The sequence below is a fragment of the Panthera leo genome, chromosome B2 (assembly GCF_018350215.1).
Source record: "Panthera leo isolate Ple1 chromosome B2, P.leo_Ple1_pat1.1, whole genome shotgun sequence".
In the NCBI taxonomy this organism is placed as follows: domain Eukaryota; kingdom Metazoa; phylum Chordata; class Mammalia; order Carnivora; family Felidae; genus Panthera; species Panthera leo.
The window spans coordinates 117,658,264-117,677,541 of NC_056683.1; the positions used below are offsets into that span (position 1 = coordinate 117,658,264).

Here is a 19,278-nt window from a genome sequence, read left to right on the forward strand (position 1 = left end):
TTATTTTTATTTAGCTATATAAATTATATTAAATTAAATTAAAAAAATAAAATTATTAAATTAAATCCATTCAGTTATATAACATACTAAGTAAAGACCTTTCTGCTTATCAGCAACCAAAAAGAATATTGCTGGGAATGGCCAGCCCATTAGACAAGCATGTGGTTTTGACACAATTACCATGTTGGCATACTCCATCTGGGTTGACAAAAGTGTTCACTATTGTAACAGCTCCATGAGAAAAAGCATGCATCACTTAACACGCAACCAAGCAGAAAACCGTCAACAGAGGATCAGCACTGGTTAGGTACAAAGCTGTGTTATGCAAAACCACCTTTTTTTTTTGTTTTGTTTTGTTTTGTTTTTTAACTTTTAAAAAGGGCCGTCAATTCCCAGGAGCTGTCTCTATCACCAGCCTAAACAACCTACCATACGATGCAGAACATCATGCTACAGAAGACACTGGTCCCTAAGCGGAGTACTACAACCAACAAAGCAAAGCAGATACACAACTCTAGACACTCCTATGAAGAACTTCAAGTAAGGGGTTCAAGCTAACTATTGGGTATAGAGGTTTCCTTAAAACCTCACGAAAACCAGTGCCACTCTAAGAGCCCTCACTGTTAACAAAATCCCTGTACAGAGAATGGGGTAGGTGCTGCCAGCTGAGTGGCCCTCCCCCTCTGCAGAGATGAGAGCAATCGGCAGTCTTTGATTTCTACCAACAAAGTTCAATCCATTACTTAAGGACACTCCAGATTTAACAAAATGGAAAAGGATGCATTTCTAAACTTCAAAATGGTGGCAAGGGAATCAAGAGGGGCTTTCCTGTGAACTTTGAGAAAGAAAACAAATTGTGCAACAAATAACTATTAAACTTCTATAATATCGGCCATGTGTGCACCGTTTCAATTTTGTCACTTTCTAGGTCTGACAAAACTGGTTTTCATCCGTGGCAGTGACTGGGCAGAGGATATGCAGAACAATTTTCTGGCTTATGTTCATGTCCCTACACAGCCTATAGCCCAAGAAGAAGTCTTTTAATACCCAACTACCTTCCCTAAAAGCACAAAATGTGAGAAAAAGACAATACAGCAAGTAAAAGGAGGCGAAGAGGGAAAAGGAGGAAGACGAAAGGGAGGAAAAACGAAAAGTATCTGGAGAGGGAAAGGAATGACAAAAACAGGACGACTTAGAGCAGACTTCATGTAATTCCTCTCTTGTAGGTTGATTTTTCTTAAGTGTCAGGTGTATAGACTACTAACCCCATATTCAAATAAGTGTCACCACATTCCAAAGGGATGATTTGTTAGTTTAAATTATCTATATGGGGAGGATAAATGAGTTATTTTTTTAAACAATCCAATGCTACCCACCCTAGTTACCTTAATAACACACTCTTTGGCTTCTTTTTTGTTCTTTTTGTTTTGTTTTTAAGGGATAAGGATCTATAAGAGAGACTGAACTATTTCTGCAAAGACATAAGCTAGCATCTGGCTTAAATTAAAGCCACATACACAAAAGATATGAACTGTGGCCCTCGGCTAGTTCAAGCCTAGGCAGGATCAGATTACATTCAGAGCATGTATTTCCTCCACCCTTTCTCCTTTTTAAACAGAACCCAAATTTTCTTCAGCTTTTGTCTCTCTTACACATGCATGCCAGCGGGGGCTGGCTCCAGGCCAGGCCAAAAGGCAATGATCTACTGGTCCAAGGCAATCACGGTAGTCCCCCTCCCCCTGTCGAGAAGACTTGCGGAAAGTCTATTGGTGGGAAGATTCCTTCCACTAAAAGGAGCCAAAAGGGAAAGGCCCCTCTTCTGTCTCGAAGCCCTGGATACCTGACTCTAGAAGTGCTGTTGCCATCTTGAGTATCCAAGAAGGGAGAAAGCCTGAGGACAAAGTGACACATACTAGAGCTGGCATGCTGCACATGGCCAGGTCCTAGGGTTGTGCTTCCTGGTATGTGAAAGAACACACTCCCTACTATGAGAACAATGGGGTTTCAGCTACTCGCAGCCACTATTAGCCTCTGCATATTCCGGAGCAAGCATCAGAAAATAAGCCCTAAGAAACTGGGAACACATACAGAACTGTATCGGGTAATTACTACTCCCCTCTGGGTTCTATGGCCCTCATAGCCTAAGAGCCATGGCTGTCGAATGTTCATTTTTCCTGATGCTCAGATTTTTTAAACCCAGTATCTGGGTTAATATCTGAGTAAGATAAAGGATTAATCTTTATTTTAAAAACTCTAAGAATGAAACAAACAAATCTTAAGAGTTCATCAAAGTGTAAGATTCTCTTTCGTCATATTGGAGGGGGGTACAAGAAAATCAAGACAATTTTCAACAATGTTCAGTTCCAGTAGCACCTAAGGTAAGAGCTAACGATCTCATTTGTTAAAAGCCAAGTCCCTGCTACTCTCAAGAATTACGTCCAGATGATAAGCACTGGGTGAGGTATGGAACTGGTGAATCACTACATTGTACACCTGAAACTAAGACAACGCTGTATGCTAACTACACTGGAATAAAAATTTTTAAAACACAATTACATCAATAAAGATCTGTGCCAGGCAGAGTCTTCTCCACAAGCAACTAGGGTCATCCCAGAAATAGATTCCCTTTCCTAGAGTGAGGGCTCGATAAGCAGATACTATACATAGCCATTAAGGATCCCAATATTGGCCACCATTCTCATCATCAAAATGCACATAAACATCATCACATTGGGCACTCCAAAAGCATGCACTAATCGAAATGATAGAGACATCCAGAACCCTACTGGCTCGTCATGAAGCAATTACTAGTGGTATGGTCAGGAATATTGATCAACTGCATCGAATTCCTGCTCTCAGACAAGGCCCCAGTTTTTTGTTTTTTGTTTTTTGTTTGTTTTTTAATATGAAATTTATTGTCAAATTGGTTTCCATACAACACCCAGTGCTCATCCCAAAAGGTGCCCTCCTCAAGGCCCCAGTTTTTTAACAGTCGGATGGAGCTACATTCTTTCTGTGTGAAGCTATCTAATCTTTGGATAAAATAACAGAGTGGTTTGGAGATCAAGTCTGGGAGCTAAAAAGACCAGGATTAGAATTCCAGCTCTGTCTCCTACTAGTGGTGTACCCAGGGATATTATTTAGCCTTCAGTTTCCTCATAAGCAAGAGGGATAGAATACATTCTCACTGGGATGCCCTAAGGATGTAATTAGATGCTATACATAAAGTGCCTGGCACACAGTAAATTCATAATAAATGGTGGGCCACTGTCATCAAATAGGGATTCTGGCCAAAAAAAAACAAAAAACAAAAAACGGGGGGGGGGGGGGGGGGGGGGGGGAGGAGGGCACTATGCCCCTTCGTTCACTAAAAATAATAGTAAGAACAGAAATAATAGTGACAATATCAGCTATTTATTGAGCATGGTTCTAGAGACTCTGAGTGTAGCAATTCCCTTAATCCTCACAACGCTTTGAAGTAGGAACTAAGATCATTCCCATGTTACAGATGAAGAAGGAAAGACAAGATAAAGGACTTGCACGAAGCCATACACCCAATACATGGAGGAGCCGCGATTCAGACCCAGGCTGTCCAGCTCCAGAGACCTCCTACAATACCGCCACCAATCCCAAACAGCTTCACTGTTACACAACCAACACTAGCATAATGGCCAACAATTCACTATCTGTTGAAAAAGCCGGGGCACCTGGGCGGCTTAGTAGGTTGAGCATCTGACTTGAGCCCAGGTCATGATCTCACGGTTCGTGAGTTCGGGCCCCACAGTTCGCCGCTGTCAGCGTAGAGCCTGCTTCAGATCCTCTGTCCCTCTCTCTCGGCCCCTCCCCTGCTCGTGCCCTCTCAAAACTAAATACAACGTAAAAAAAGAAAAAGCAAAAAGCAAACTATTACTACCAACTTGGAGGCTTACAGTCCTAAGCAGTATGTTCTAACTGAGCCCCTTATAAATTTCACCTATTTTCAGAATGTGGGTTGCAGATTTTAGGCCCTTCTCTCAAAGCAAATGTTTCTTCAGCCTTTTCACAGCACAGGTAACCAGACACCAGCAGTACAGGTGAACAGAATCCTGTTCTCGGCCTAGTGAAGGACTGAGGTAGCAAGACTAGCGTCAATATAGGGGTGCGTGGGTGACTCTGTTGGTTAGGCATCAGACTTCAGCTCAGGTCATGATCTCACAGCTTGTGGGTTCGAGCTCTGCATCGGGCTCTGGGCTGACAGCTCGGAGCCTCGAGCTTGCTTAAGATTCTGTGCCTCCCTCTCTCTCCGCCCCTCCACCACTCGTGCTCTCTTTCTCTCAAAAATAAACATTAAAAAAAATGTTAAGGAAAAAAAAGATTAGCGTTAATATACATTCAAACCACGTGTCACTAATTCAGAGATTTTGCTCATTCAGATCAGAAATTACTACTAGTCTGAAGACCTGACAAGGTTTTCTGTGATGATACCATTGTCCTCTCTTTAGGAGGTCACACATGGTCCCACATGGGAACTCTTGGTTTAACACTCCTGAAATACAAAAAGGCACCGTGCTTTTTAAAGAAAACTTAATTCTCATTCTCAATTGGTTTGCTAGAGATATATTTGCTGTCTGGAAAAATTTAAGTCACTTGAATAAAAAATCCAAATAAAATCTTCCTGGTTATAAATTTCTTCAACATATAAAACGAATTTGTTTCAAATTTTTGAATTAGCCCGGCTCACCATCAACCAGCTAGGGGGAAAAGGTGGTTTTCTCTCTCTATATATGTACAAACACTGGTGCATATGCAGGTAGGCCCAAAAAAATTATTCCCATTCTCTCCCGGAAGAGTACAAACAGGGAACTTGGAAACAGAGTTCTCTGAAATTTGAAAACACTTTTAAAGGGGAATAAAACAGAATGGGAAGATTCGTATTCAACTTCTAAGCTGGACATACATAAACATCCCTGATCTCTGTGAGCAGCTTCCTCCACGATTATAGGGAAAAGCAGGAACAAAGTTGGCCTGACACGCACAAGGTCATGTTTCCTGTCTACACCTCTCCCCTGGCCACTTCTGCACCTATGCTCACATGAAGAGCAAAACTTTTGTACAGATGATGAATAATAACATGTTCCTAGTGCGGCGTGATGCATCTGGTAGCTTCTCAATAAATGTCTTTTGTGATGCTCCTAAGTATTTAGGAAATACTTATTTGTACCACCATCATAGGACATTCTCTAGAAAAGAAAAATACACTAATGTGCAGTTTCCTCCAATGACATCATAACCAGGCTCAAAACAGAGCAAAGCCAACAATCTCTCTTCATCATACCAGACAGCAGGGAGCAGGCTTTTTCTGAGCTCATCCTACAACTACCATCAGAATAGGATCCTTACCCAGCCCCATCAGAAAACCCACCTGATCAAATGGAACTCCACAAGTCTAATACTATTTGTGTGACTCAAACTCTAAATTCTTTAGCTTAAAAATAACAGTGGTTCAGGAGGCTTTTCCCAAATAAGCTAATGACAAATCCATCAAGGTTAACTGCACAGGATAAATGCACAGGCTGCAGACGCTGCATTTTAATAGGTCGTAAGACAAAGTCTTGTCAAAATCAATCAACTCGCCACGCTATGACAAGGCCACCAGGCTGGAGCCTACACTGATCTCACACTTTCAAATCCTCTTCTCCATAAGCTTTGGAACACTGCAGTCAACAGGCATAAATATCTGAACCTTGTCAAAAAACAGAATGTACATTTACAACTTTGATCGTTAGCTCTTCCGCCATTTTAAATATTTACAGCACTACCAGTTATGCCAACGCATAGTATATATTCTTAATTAACATAGGAGACTGAACTGCATGATTTTTCTAGCTTAGGTAAGCAAGCCTAACTAAACGTTGACACCAGTCCTCTGGCCAGTCAGCAGAAGGTGCTGTAGACTGTTAGCTGTGGACCCTCCACGCCTGGCGTGATAAAAGCAACTTTCCCCAGGCAGGAAAAGCTGTAACTACAATGGAATTAGAGACATGCCATTTGGAACGCCTAAAACCGTACCCCCCACCACACACACACACACACACACACACACACACACACACGTATTTCTACTCTGAGCATTTGTTTAGTTCAAAACTACTTTACTTATTAGTAAGAGCTTCAAACAACTACTTTTTAGGTGAGGCTGGCTAGAACAGGTTTTGCTTCAACAAAATTTCTTTGTTTCTTTGGAGGTAGGATTCTCAAAATTCAACATGTGTAATCGTGAGTGGAGTACAGGATCCCACGGGAGAATATGCCAGGCATTCAATTTTCAGGGGTCCAACAAAAAATTCAAGCAAACTAAATGTCAGCGTTTAAAATTTCCCTTTCCAAGTCTGCAAGCGAGCTAAGATGTTAAACCGTACACAGGTCACCAATGTATCCTAGAACATGCACAGGAACGCTGCACGGAGACGGGGCGCCTACGACTGGCTGGCTGTCGAGATCACCAGCATCATCTCTACAGTTATTTGTTCCCACGCCCAAGTTGCCAATAATTTTAAGAGACAATTCTTTGTTGGGCCCAAAAATAGAAAACTTAAACTTCACAAGTACATATGTGCCCTCCTCCCCCAAATGTACTGGCTAATTCTTTCAGCAGAAGAGCATTCCATATGGTGCCAACAATAAAGGAACTTGCAGAGATCATCTGGCAATCACTGTGGTGGTTTTGTTTTGTTAGAAAGTAACACTCAAACTAGGTTCTTTTTAAGAGTGGGAATTAGATCAAGAAAAAGCAGGAAGACCATTTTTTCTAAGTCTGGATGTCAGAATCTGGGCAACAATAGTGAGTTGTCACTATTCTTCAATGTGACAACAGATTACATATTCAGTAAAAAAAAAAAAAAAAAAAAAAGAGGTTAATACCTATCCTTATTTAACCAACATTTATTTACTTCGGGTGTGACAACATCAAAACAACATACAATTCTTAACCACTGTTAATGGCCACTAATCTGTAGAAGCTAAAAAACGTGAATTCAACTCTGTGCCAGTCACAGTACAACTCCTTTTTAATCTAACAAATTAGCATGAAAATGAAGCATTCTATAAATTAAAATCGGTCATCCTTCAACATGTTTCAAAAGTAACTGTAGACTATTAACCTTACATGGTTCTCATTGTGCTTTAGGAATAATTAACTTTCATATAGTATATTGTACCACTGAATAAATCGCCTGTGAAGAGCAGGACAAGTATGTAAAATAAACCAACTAGCTTCGTTATTCTCATAGGTCAAACTTGAAAAAGCACATACGTTGACATAAGTCAACATCTGCCTAGAAAAATGCAAACAAGTGAGCCAAAACTAAACTCTGGCCACCAAAAAAAATATATTTTTCATAAAACTTGGATCAAATATAACTGAACATGTTCCCTTGCCAAAGAGCATACATACCCAGGTTCCATGTACTCTGTACATTAGTATTCTCCAAATTTTCAGTCCCCTGGATATGGACAGTCTCAAAAGCAAACTTTCTTCAAAAGCAAAAACAAACAAGCATAGACCACCAAACCCAACTGCTCCAACAGAAACTTCCTCAAAATCTCCCCCTTAAAATACATACACAGCTTTTTAAAAAGTTCATCGAGCCCATTGTCTGCTGTTCACTGTCATTAGGAGACTGGAAAGCTGATGGAAATCCAGCTTCCAAAAGCTTAATGAGCAAGACTGGCCCCACCCAGGCTGGACCCTGCTGGAGAAGGGGCATGCTCAGTAGAAAAGCCCAGCTTGGTTCCAAGTTACTTCATTCCTCGGCTACAAAATCCACACGGGTCAAAGAAAAAGTCATCTTCCTGCTGCCTGTTCTACCCACTAAATGAAGAACACTTTTCATAAAGAATAGTGTTAATAATGACTAATTTTAGGATTACAGTTTTTGTAATTCTCTTGCTGAAAGATTTTTCCTGTTTTTGTATCATTTTCGCTTTGCTTTGGGTTTGCACCCACAAACTTTTTTCCCTTCCCCCCAACTTTGTTTTTAGTTCTGTCATTTTAATCCACCCTACAAATAGACACCAAAAGCATATGTATACAGCATATAATCTAATCATCTCTCCCTATAAACTGTATCAGTTTCAGATATAAAAAAGCCACATACAAAGTCCAGTTTTCATTACATAAAAACATCTATTTTGATTCATCTGTAAAAGAATTTGCTTATTCACAAAAGAATTTGCTTATTCATTCATTCTATATTTAAAAATAGAGGTTTGTTTTAATTTAGATTTATAGTGCCATCACATAATTACAAAGCTGATAAATCCCTGTTTTGTTATTGTCAATACTCAGGCATGATGGATACAAAAGGTAAGCCTATATCCATAGGTCATACTGAATACAAATACACAAGGGAAACAAAGTACATTTAAAAACGTTAATGCATTTTCCTTTAGTGACAAGATTCAAGTCAGAGATCAGAGAAAAGACTAATTTTCCTTAATTGTACATAACCAGCCCTCCGTCCTTTGCATTTCCAGAATTTAAATTTGTGTGTAGGGGTGCCTTGGTGGCTCAACTGGTTAAGCGTCTGACTTCAGCTCAGGTCATGATCTCAGTTGGTGAGTTTGAGCCCCGCATCAGGCTCTCAGCCCAGAGAGAGCCTCCCTCTCTCTCTGTCCCTCCCCTACCTCTCTCTCAAAAATAAACAAACATCAAAAAAAAATTTTTTTAATAAAGAAATAAATTTGGGTGTGTATGTGTGTTCCCATGTAGATATTTACATGAGCAAATCAGGACCAAGAATGACTCTGGATCCAAACATGATTCTCCACAACCTCACCCCGCTGCTACATTGCTCTTTATCAAGCAGTTCTTAGGTCAATGAGTATTACATGCTCACTTCACCTACAGAGTCTTGAAAAAAGTCTTTTTAAATTCTAAAGAAAACACTTTAGAGATTTAGGCAATAAGATGTCACCTGTACCCACTAACAGAAAAAGGTAAAATTTGCTTTATGGTAACAGTGAAAATGTGTTCCAGTGACAGCTCTGAAGACATTGATCTCTGTCAAAACGAACAAACACAAAACTAAAACAAACAAAACAATCATTCCATATAATGGAAGTAAACTTCAGTATCTACCACAAGGTTTTCAGTGGTTCACAAAAGGGCAATGTGGTGAACTGTTTAAGAGTCAATCTTATTCAATTAAAAGCATCGTCTTTTATTACGTTCTTCCTTCATTTTTAAAATATTAAATGTATTTTTTAATACATACTGCAGCACAATGACAGATTTACTTCAATATGCTTGAAAAAAAAGTATTGGCTCCAAACCTTTTCCTGAAATGTATTACTCCACAGAACCCGTAAGCATCAGAACTCCCAACACGTAGCACTGGATCCAGTGAAGTTGCCAATGGTAGAGGAGGTCTACAACCCATCCAGGCATCTCTGATCACCCCTGTGCCTCCTACCCTCTTAACTCTCCTACTGCTATACACTGCACTGTGTCCCCCCCTCCCCAATTCATATGCTGAAGCACTAATTCCCAATGTGATGATATTTGGAGAGGAGACCTTAGGGAGATAATTAGATTTCGATGAGGTCTTAAGGGTGGGGCCATCATGATGGAATTAGTGCCTTGATAAGAAGAGATACACCAGAGAGTCCGCTCATTCTCTCCTGCTCTCCTGCTCTCTTGCTTCACTACACGGCAGCCATCTACAAGCCAAGAAGGGAGCCCTCACCAGAAACAGACCATGCTGGCACCCCGATCTCGGACTTCCAGCCTCCAGAACTGTGAGAAAATAAACGTGCTGAAGCCACTCAACAGTACCATGTTATGGCAGCCCAAGCTGATGAAGGCACCTACATTCTTAATTATGAAGCCCAATGTCATTGCTCAAGCTCCTCTGCGGTCTCCAATATACAAGATGCTGCTTCAGAAGACATCTGGATTTCATGCTCTAATCAAAGGTTAAGAGAATTAAGACAGAAAAGGGAGTTTTGTGGCACTATAATTTCGAAGCAGAACAAATGACTCATATGGTAGATAAAAAGAGAACCCAGAAAATATAAATGAGTTTCCAAACTCATACACTCAACAAGGGGTAGAGTCAGAATTTACACCAGTCTTCAAAGCCAATGCTGGTGGCGCTGGCAGTCTAGTGACGAGCAGAGCTGCTTTCCAAAGCCAATGTACTCTTCCGCCAATTCGAACACCTGTGTTTTCAAGATGAGTAAACTGAACCCAAAGTGAAATAACTTCTACAAGGTTATTCATTGGGTTACTGGAAGAAGTACACAAACCAAAGCCAGGGTCATTTAAAGCATCCATTCCCAGTAAGATTTTAAACACATTAAAGTACACAAAGTACATCCACAAATGTTCTCCCATAAAAAAACTGTTAATATGCTCCCTCTCTCTCTGCCCCTACCCCACTCACGTCTCTATCTCTTCCTGTCAAAAGTAAATTAAAAAAAAAAAAAAATTTTTTTTTTTTTTTTAAACTGTTAATACGAATTTAGATCTAAACTCTGTCTTGGGAAAATCATAGTCATGTGCTGACACTGTCTCATTATTCCATTAAAAGGGGAAATTAGGGGCACCTGGCTGACTCAGTAGGGGGAGCATGTGGCTCTTGATCATGAGGTCATGAGTTTGAGTCCCACTTTGGGTGTAGATACTACTTAAATAAAACTTTATTAAAGGGGGAGGGGGGTTAGAAGCTGATCCTCCAAATACTTTTTTAAGAATACTATTTTTTAAGAATACTATTTTTTTAAGAATGCTATTTTTTAAGAATACTATTTTTTTAAGAATACAATTTTTTTAACAATACTTTTTTTTTTTTTTTAAAGTATTCAAGGGAGTTGGTTGGGGTTAGATTGGGGGACATTTTTCCTATGTTTATATTTGTGAGTTTATATATAAATAAAATGTTATGCTAAACTCAGTATCATAATTTCTTGACTTTTAAAACTGTCCTACCTCCTGCTTTATGGAAACAAAAAACGTAACTGAACAGAATGTAGAGGACCCAATAATCTAACAGGTCATTCATAGCTCACAAACTCTGTGCAGAAAATAAAGTTATCTGTGTTGTAGAAAGACAATGAGGAAGACCATTTCTTTCAATCTTTCCACCTTTATTCATCTAGCCTCTGCTCGAAAAGCAATTAATCTGTCACACCAGGAAAAAAAAAAAAAAAAGGAAACAATTTTCTAGCATAGGCTTAAAATAACCTAAAAAGTACTAGCCAAAACTCACTGTTTTTGAATCTACTGATTTTTACAGAGAATCCATTCTTCCTACCTACCAATCAGCATGCAAAGGATATACTCCCTGAACAAAATGGAGAAAAGTTGTATCACTTTTTCAATCTGAATGGGTTCCCTAGTCTATAAATTTTTCTAACAGCCTACATTTTATCATCGCTATCTGTTGTCAGCAAAAAAGAAAAAAAGAGGAAAAAACCACTGCATTCGTTCCATGGATTCTATGCACAAGTTCTCTTTCGACCACATACCACCACAGTTTATCTTCTCTCAGACTCTACATCCAGAATGCTCTGCACAACTGCAAATGAGTCATCTGCAAAGTTTCATCCCTACCACATTTTTAAAAATGTAACATTAGAAAGTACTATAGATTTATGAGACTCTGGGGAAAAAATTTGCTGTATGGTCCCAGGTTTGTTTTTGGGTTTTTTTTTTTTTTTTGGATTCTGTTTTTGTTTTTTTTTAAAGAAAGGGTTTGTAGAGAAGACAGTAGGAAGAGGTACAGGAGAAAATGGAAACAAAGAGGTGGTAAATGGGAATCCATCATCAAGTTAATGTTTTGAAACCATCTAAAAAGTGTTAAGATAAAAGGATTTGTTAAGAGTTTTAACTCAAAAGTCAAACGCATCACTATTAGAATTACACATTCAGGCAAATACAGTAATCCAGCATTCACCTTAAAGTATCATTTTCAGGGGTGGCTCAGTAGGTTAAGCGTCTGGTTCTGAATTTCAGCTCAGGTCTCGGTCTCATGGTTCATGGGATCAAGCCCTGCATTGGGCTCTGCACTGACAGCACAGACCTACTTGGGATTCTCTCTCTCTCTCTCTCTCTCTCTCTCTCTCTCTCTGTGCTCCTCCTTTGCTCCCACATGTGCTTTCTCTCTCTCAAAATAAACAAACTTTTAAAAAAATGTATCATTTTCATCCTATTGTGTCTAAGAAACATTTGCTGAGTTCCGCCTTTGCACCAGACATTAAACCCTTAGGACTCAAAGATCCTTCCCCATTCCAGCCCTCAGAGAATTCACCAGTCTAGCAGGAAAGACAGATACATAAACAATTACAACATGTGTGATAAAGGCTACAACAGAGGGACAGGAAGGGCACAGCAAAGTGCACAACTCCCTGGAGGAGGTCAAGGAAGGCCTCATAGACTGAAGACGTTTCGGTTCATTTGGAGCTCATTTTAAGTGAGTCAATGCTACTGTTAATAATATGGCGGTGACACCCACCTTGACTTAGGGGTTAAAGAAAATAAAAGCACCTGTCACAAAGCCCATAACATAAAAAGCAGAAACAAAGACTTTGCCAGTACCTGTGAAACGTCCTACATACATGGCTGAACGAAATGGGGTTTTTATAGAGTAAAGAATTTGGAGCCATAAGGGATGTCTGGCCCTTGTCTCTCACATCTGGGGTACCTAAAGCCCAGAAGCTAGAGGATTTGCCTGGGTTGTGCAGGGAGTCCGCAGCAGAACCCAGGCAGGATGTCAGATTCTGTCTAATAAATAATCCCATGGCCCTTCCCTGTTGCAAGCCTCCCTGCCTGGATGAGAAGAAAAGAGCAGAGACACAGTTACAGAAAACACACAGCACAGAGGCCCTTTCTGGCTCTCCAACGGCAAAAGGACCAAAGAGCCCAGAGACTAAGCATGCAGTAGACATCAGTGCTCCCCAGCTCTGCCCCCACTCTCTGCACCCAGGAAAAACCCTACACGCTCCCACTCCCCAAAAAAGTAGGTCTTGAGAAACAAAGAGGTCACTGCCAAGAAAGTATCTATTGATACTTCTCAATCTGAAAGAACGTTAAATTCATATTCAGAGAGTCTGCATGTTGCCATGGCATGTTACCACTTAGCTGGTGACTGAATCGGTCAAGGCACCAGCCGACCACCCACCTACATAACAGGACCACTGTAAGAATCGTCTGAGAGTCGCCACACAGCTACTACTAAAAGAACGTGAGTTCCTATTGGACACAGTATCCCGATGGTCAAAAAATTCATCTAGGCTTTCTCCTAAAAATGGCTGAATGTATCCTTACGTTTACTTTTAAAAATCAAACACTGAACATAGAGTAAACTCTTACCAATTCCATTTACCTATTTTTTCCCCCTCATCTTGGGGAAGGAAAAATGTTTCTTCACCTTAATCCACCCTCTGTAACTTCCCTTCTTTCTCTTCTCTCCTTTCCTTTAAAATGGCACCACAATTTCCAAGAGGGGCCACTAGAAACCGCATAAATAGCAAACAGGTCAACACAAGCCTCTTAAGACAAATCGCGCTGGACAAAGTTGAACGCTGCTCCTGGCCGGGCAAGGCAGGGAAAGGTTAAGATGCGTGTGATAAGCAGTCATAGCTACACAGCACGCCCTGGGGAGGGACAACCCCAGAGCCAGCCTCTCCTCACTTCACCTGTTACTCCTCCCTCTGCCCGACACAGGCCATGTGCACGCCTTGGGCACTTGTCTGGGCACCTGTGTGCCTCCCAAACCACACAACTTTGTTAGCTCAGGTCACTTGAAACTGCAGCTCTGTGTTGTCACTTCACTTTAACAACTCAACTCTCCGACCTTGAATTGTGAAAGAAAACCCGAAGCACAGGTGCCAACGTGCCCTCGGTCCACAGCCCCAACCCACCCAAAACAGAATAGCCAACATCAAGCCAGAGTACTCACCATCACCTCTGCCTAGGAGATCTTGATTTCAGCTCTGTACTTTTGGGTCTTGCTAAGACCCATTCATTCAGTGAGGAACTGCTCTTTGTTTTACTGATAGCTGTTGAGGTTACAAACCTGTGTAAAACCTGGCTCCAGCAGTGCCAGGAGGGTATTTAAATAACTAACTCTACTGCACAGAGAGGAAGAGCTAAAATACAGGCAGAGACAATTCAACAGTAACGGACTTGATGAGGAAAGAATGTTTCCCGGGGTGAAGTTTGAGCTGACCTTGAAGGATAAGAAGGTGCTTCCAGGGCGGAGTGAAAGCGGGTAGGAGCACACTCCTCACCGTGGGAACAGCAAGTGAAGAGCATAGAATCAGGAAAGATAAAAGCGTGGTAGAGAACGGTAAGTACCTCGTCTGCCTGGAACACAGGGTAGGAGTGCACGAGATGGATGAGGGAGGAGGCAGCCAAGTAATAAGTGATGGGTATGCTAAAGTTTCGACGTTTTAACTCTACCCTGCAGGCGATGGAAAATACTGGGCAGTCATGTGACAACAAGTGACACAAAGGAAACTGGTTAAGATGATGCTCCAGTGATCCAAGAAACAGCATCTCAACTAAGGCAGGGGCAACAAAGGCAAATGAAGAGACGGAGTCAATAAATATTTAGTAGGTAAAATTGACAGGATTTGATAATGAATTATATTGTGGGAGTAACAGCAAATTTCCCAGGTTCCTGGCAGTCAAAGGTCAGACAGGGCAGCACCATGAATGTAGTGAGGAGTTTCCAAGAAACGTAGGAAACAGGAATAAAAGAAGCACAAGCTTCCAGGTTGAATGCACGTGGACTATAGGACCTGTGTACAGCCAGGTGGAAAGTCAGGATGGTCAGACACAGGTGTCTGAACAACAAAGTCGGGGTTTCCATGCTAAGACTTGGAACTCATTGGCCCATCAGTGTTATTTGAAGCTATGCAATAGATGAAACCCCAGCAAAACAGAGTAAGAAAAATGCTCATCATTATGGGGCACTTGGGTGGCTCAGTTGGTTAAGTGTCTGACTTCAGCTCAGGTGACGATCTCACAGTTTGTGGGTTAGAGCCCCATGTCAGGATCTGTACTGACAGCTGAGAGCCTGGAGCCTGCTTCGGATTCTGTGTCTTCCTCTCTCTCTCTGCACCTCCCGTGCGTGTGCTCTCTTTCTCTCAAAAATAAATAAAACATTTAAAAAAGAAAGAAAGAAGGAAAGAAAGGAAGAAAGAAAAATCACCAGGCAGACAGAAAGGAAGCTATAAAGGAGGCTGGAAGGATCAGCCTAAGAGAAAGACCACAAACCATGAACATATTGCCAAAAGAGAAGAGTCAGGCTAGGAGGAGTGGAGAACAGGGCCAAGGGCACATTGCTTCAGGCACTGCTGAAGTTTTTAAATTGTTGTGAAAAGGCTGCTGGTAACCTCTAAGAACAAGTTAGTGGACAGTGGACGAAAAAGCCAAGTGGCTTAAAAAAAAAAAAAAAAAAATACTGGAGAAAGGAGGGTTAGAGGTGAGTGTAGATTAATGTCCAGTTTAGCGATAGAAAAAAGGCGAGACAATCAGGAACGAGTAACTACAAGAAGTACTAGGTTGCAGGAAAACATCTGTGCACAGCAGATGTTTTGGTGGTTTTGTTTGGTGCAGGCTTTTGGTGGGAGAGAGAGAGTAGGGAGAGGCTTGAGACACAAAGGAGAAAAAGGAAAATGGATGGCAGTTCAGAAGAAGTAAAAAAAACAAAAACAAACAAACAAACAAAAAAAAACAAAACAGTATCAAACCCACAAAAGAAGGGGTGGCTCAGTCAGTACAGCAAGTGACTCTCAGTCTTGGGGTCCTGAGTTCAATTCCAATTCCCAGGTTAGGGGTAGAGATTACTTTAAAAAGTACATACATACACACACACACACACACACACACACACACACACACACACACACCTTCATCTTGAACAGCAGGAAGGACATCCCCAAGGGAAGGTAACTGGAAATACACATGGGCTGGCAGAGGAAGTGGCCTGAGAAAACTAGTGATATAGGAGTATCTCTAAAGCCCTGTTCTCCACCCCAAATAACTTAGAGAACTCTGGAACATTTAAAGGAGAGGAAAAAAAAAAAAAAAAAAACTGAAGAGAAAAGGAAAACTTGGGGAGAAAATATGGTCAGTCCCCTAGAGTATATTCAATGATAATTCTCTTAGCATTCATGTCAACAAAGGATTCAAAACAGGTTAAACTGAACTATTCTCAACATGAAAAGTTATTGGTCTTTTAAAAACTTTGTTTGGGATTCCCTGAATCTTCTAACACATTAACTTGACTTGTAAATCAAAATCTATTAAATTACCTAGAAGAAATATAGTCAAATGACTGCCATCTTCATTCCAGTATAGCAGTAGAAAAGAAGTTTAAAAAAATAACTGACTAAAATCACAAGGTTTGGAAAGGGCCATTTTAATTGTAGTGTGTGCCAAGGATTTGGCCATTCGTATTTTACGAGATACAAGAACTATAACTGTAATTCTTATTTTCAAACTGTGAAGCCTGTGTCTCAATAAAATGCCAGCTTAAAAGACAAGACAATAAAGACCACGGTCACCACCAGAACCCCATAAGAATATGTGAAAGGTTATAAAACAAAACTCCTTTTATAGAGTTGAATCCTTTCCAGGGTGGGCCTTTAAGACATTCTGACAGTGCACACAAATACTATCTCTGGAAGAAAACCAAAAAGGCACAGCTGCAAGACATCTTCCACTGAAGTTGTAACCGACTCAATGGCAGTCCTTCCTTTGAGCAAGAGAGTCTATAAAAGCCAGAAGGAGAGCTATTTTCCCCCACAAACTGCTTAGTGCCACTACTTTCTCCTGACCCAAATTGTAGCTTTATTAAAAACTTAAAACGGACAGCATGGACAGTATAACTTCATAACAGATTTGTAAAAGAAAATGTAAATAAGACTTGAAAACAGTAACTACCAAGTGGTTTTCATGAAGAAAAATCCCCAAATGAACCAAAACTAGCCTAAGAATACATGGAGATACATATTTTTTTAATTATGATCCATCACCATTACAAATAGGAAATTTGGATGTGCCTTAAGCAGGATTTTTTTTTTCCCCCGAAGCCTCTAAGAAGTAAGCGACCAAATAGTAGTATTCTCGAAACTGATGTATTCGGGACTTATAATATCCGGATATTTATGACAGCTAAGAAAGAAAAAAAAGTCAAATGTGGTCAATTAGGAATAAAATAAGAACAACAATTCAGGTAAGCCGATCAACGCTGTCATGCTTTCGCTGCTGTAGTTTTGACTATGTTCCTATAGCAACACCAACAAATACTCTTCTACAAATACTTCTGCAGCCAAGATAAAAACCAATAACCATCTCTCTAAATTCATTTCTATTATGGCTTCCAACAAAAAACATCAACCTTCCTAAACTTCATTCCAGAAACTTCAAAACCTAAGGCATTAATATATCAGTTGCAGTTAACCACAACTGTCACCAGGAAGTTAACGACAAAGAAGGTTTAATTCTGTTACTTCTTTGACAATAACTCATTTTGAACAACAAAAAGCAACAAGAGCGCAAAAGAAAGCAATTACTAACAAATGACTTACTTGGAAAATTATCTAAATTCTAGAGAAATAGAACACTGAAAACTTTGTGCCAAAATGTAAAGCAAAGAATTCAATATTCCGAAGCCAGGAGATAAGCAAATTTCTCGGCATAAGTTTCAGAGATGCTTTCAAAATCTCTTTTGTTAGTGCTATTGTTTTGGAGTAAACAAAATATTTTACTAATAGCAATAGGCCTGCCTATTTTGTGAGCAAGCACTCTGCAGAATGCTTTATAAAATCCTTATTTAAGTCTCAAAACAACTCGGCACAGCAGATGTTATCACATTCATTTTGTATGTGAATAAAGTGAGGCTCAGAGAAATGAAGTAACCTCCCTTAATAAGCATGGAATGTAAAATAGGAGAGCAGTTAACTGTTAGTCCCGGAGTCAGACAACCAGAATTTGAATCCTGACTCAAGCCCCTGACTATGTATAAGACAGATACCGGAGACTTAAATCCAATTCTATTTTATTTGAAATACCTCCTTGACATTACACCATGATGCTTATGCAACCTCCCAGTTATACTTAACCAGATGCCAAACTCAGCCTTTTATATAAAGCCTCACCTACACATTCCTCACACTCGCATGTGAACTTTATACATTAGGACTTTACTCAATTGCTTCTACTGTAATACAAAAATTTCTCAAAAATATTTTTTAGAGATACATAAGGAAAACTGCAAAACATAACAAAGTTCTGGATCTATTTCCCAAACACATGTATAATACATCAACAGATACTTGCCTGTCATATAATAACTAGATATACCACATCATGCCTGTCTTCAAAGCACAGAGAGCCATATGGGGAGACCAGAGCCGTGCAAATAAAAAGGCATCTCTATAAACTTGTGAATTAACTGTAAATACATTAAAAAAAAAAAAAAGTGTGTGTCCATAGGTACACATAAACACATACATCAGATTTCCTAGAACAGTTCTGATTTCAAATATTCTATCCCACTGAATAGATTTGGGACTAAAAGGCAACTGCAGGCTAGAGTGGTAAATACAAGAAACTTGCACAAAACTTTGCAAGAAACGTTGTTGGTGGGAAAGAGGGACAGGACATTCAAGACAGGTGGAGACAGTCCTCAGGGTAGAGCAGCAAGATGCACAAGACATTCTAGGAGATCTGAGGGGAGCAGAAAGTGGTGAGTGGGGCAGTGTGTTGACCCTTATCACTGGATCAGTCATACAAAGGTAAACCAGAGGCGAGGCTGACAAGATTGTTGAGGGCTTTAAACTCTATGGAAAGGACTCTAAGCTAAAGAAGATAGGTTAGTGCTCCTAAAGTTTGTTGGGGTTGTGTATATGGGGGTTTTTGGTTTTGTTTTTTTTGTAACAATTTTACTGAGGTACCACACAAGTCACCCACTTTAAGTGTACAATTCAGGGATTCTTAGTAGAGTCATTGTGCAACCATCACCACAATCTTAGAACATTTTCATCAACCCAAAAAGAAACTCCAAACATTCTAATTCATTCTACAAGGCCTGATACCAAAGCCAAATAAAGACATCACCAAAAAAAAAAAAAAAAAAAAAAGGAAACTACAGACCAATATTCCCAATGAATATAGAAGCAAAAGTCTTCCACAAAATACTGGTAAACTAAATCCAGCAAGATATTAAAAGGATCTTACACCATGACCAAGTGGAATTTATTCCAGGAATACAAGGGTGATTCAAC

The 19,278-nt window shown here is 40.1% G+C and overlaps 1 protein-coding gene across 24 annotated transcripts in view; it reads right to left on the bottom strand.

Annotated features, from left to right (window-relative positions):
- The window catches only part of EPB41L2 (erythrocyte membrane protein band 4.1 like 2), a 219,757-nt gene that overhangs the window by 126,262 nt on the left and 74,217 nt on the right, over positions 1–19,278 (bottom strand). The window contains exon 1 of one of the 24 annotated variants that reach the window (XM_042939808.1): positions 13,941–14,185. The exons of 21 other annotated variants lie outside the window; for them this stretch is intronic. The gene's annotated coding sequence lies outside the window, so the exon portion shown is untranslated. Of the gene's footprint in view, positions 1–7,432; positions 7,578–7,601; positions 7,696–13,940; positions 14,186–19,278 lie in introns of those variants that run through there. 2 more of the 24 variants (XM_042939812.1, XM_042939813.1) reach the window with 2 other exon arrangements.